A 2,025-nucleotide genomic window follows, 5' to 3' on the forward strand; every position below is an offset into this window, starting at 1 on the left:
TTGTAAGACAGTATCTCACTTTGTTGCCCAGGCTGGAATGCAGTGGCGTAATCACAGCTCACTGCAGCCTCAAAGTCCTGGGCTCAGGCGATCCTCCTGCCTCAGCCTCCTGAGTAAGTGGGACTGCAGGTGCACAACACTGTGCCTGGCTAATTTTTTTTCTTTTTTGTAGAGATGGGGGTTTTGCTATCTTGCCCAGGCTGGTCTCAAACTCCTGGTGAAACAGCCTTTGAAAAATTATAACTGAGGAAATTATGACTATGAAAGAAATCAGTCCTAACCAACTCTATCTTGCTTCTAATCCTTAAACTGTCCTTGTTCATTCCTTGGCTTAGGCAGAACTTTGGGAAAGAATTCAGTTAATGGTTTGACTCTGAAACAAAATTGATAACAATCGTTTCCCTAAAAGACCTCCATCTTGCTTGGGGTCCATTCTGCCTTTGCAGGACTAACAAATTAGCTACAAAATTAGAAATTACAATTTAGGGGTCATGCAGCCTCGGGCTCCAAGAGTCTAAATGTCCCCAAATTCCTCCTGAGAATAACATCACTGTTACAATATTCCTGAGAATATTTACAAAATTCCTGAGAATATTGTAAAACCTAAGATCAGTGCTTGAGATATTTTGCAGGCCCTGCACTCTATGGATCAGCTGACACCACCCAGACTGGTAATCTGGGCCAAACAGGTCTGCCATTCCACCCACGAACAGAAGACAGCAAGAAAAACTCATTTCAACTCCCTATGATTCCATCTCCAACCTGACCAATCAGCACTCCCCACTCCCTAAGCCCCTACCCACCAAATTATCTTTAAAAACTCTGATCCCCGAATGCTCCAGGGAGACTGATTTCAGTAATAATAAAACTCCAGTCTCCCGCACAACCGACTTTGCATGAATTACTCTTTTGCCATTGCAATTCCGCTGTCTTGATGTACTGGCTGTGTAGGCAGCAGGCAAGGTGACCCCATTGGGCTCAAGCGAATTTCCTGTGTCAGCCTCCCAAAGTGCTGGGATTACAGGTTCAAGCCACTGTGCCCAGCCTTCTAGGATTTTAAAAGCAATCCCTGACCTCACCTAATTTCTGCATTAATGCAATAGAGCTTCAGGCTGCCCTTGGTGAGAATCAAAGATATCCCTGGTGTTTGAATCTTTATCTCAGCTAGGATATTTTCTCCTTTGCATCAATACAGCAGACTGGAGGTTGACTTCATCACTCCTTCCAGGAGTTAGTTTCAGTATTGCAACCACACACTCCTCTGGAAGACTATCTTTGTTTGTTTGTTTGTTTTTGGTTTTTTGAGACGAAGTCTTGCTCTGTCTCCCAGGCTGGAATGCAGTGGCATGATCTCGGTTTACTACAAACTCCACCTCCCAGGTTCAAATGATTCTCATGCCTCAGCCTCCCCAGTAACTAGGACTACAGGTGTGTGCCAGCATGCCTGGCTAATTCTTGTATTTTTAGTAGAGATGGGTTTCACTCTACTAAAGTTGGCCAGCCTGGTCTTGAACTTATGACCTCAGGTGATCTGCCTGCCTCGACCTCCCAGAGTGCTAGGTTTACAGGCATGAACCACCTGGCCCAGCCTTAACTATGCAAGTTTTTTTAACTATGCAAATTTATACACCAAAAAGCTTGGCCGGGTGCAGTGGCTCAGACCTGTAATCCCAGCACTTTCGGAAGCCGAGGTGGGCTGTTCACTTGCCAGGGCTGATCACAGACCAACCTGGTGAAAACCGGGCTCTATTAAAAATACAATGCTCGCTGGGAGCGGTGGCTCAAGCCTGTAATCCAGCACTTTGGGAGGCCGAGGCAGGTGGATCACAAGGACAAAAGATCGAGACCATCCTGGTCAACATGGTGAAACCCCGTCTCTACTAAAAATACAAAACATTAGCTGGTCATGGTGGCGCGTGCCTGTAATCCCAGCTACTCAGGAGGTTGAGGCAGGAGAATTGCCTGAACCCAGGAGGTGGAGGTTGCGGTGAGCCGAGATTGTGCCATTGCACTCCAGCCTGGATA

The sequence above is a fragment of the Cebus imitator genome, unplaced genomic scaffold, assembly GCF_001604975.1.
Source record: "Cebus imitator isolate Cc_AM_T3 unplaced genomic scaffold, Cebus_imitator-1.0 Scaffold203, whole genome shotgun sequence".
Lineage (NCBI taxonomy): Eukaryota > Metazoa > Chordata > Mammalia > Primates > Cebidae > Cebus > Cebus imitator.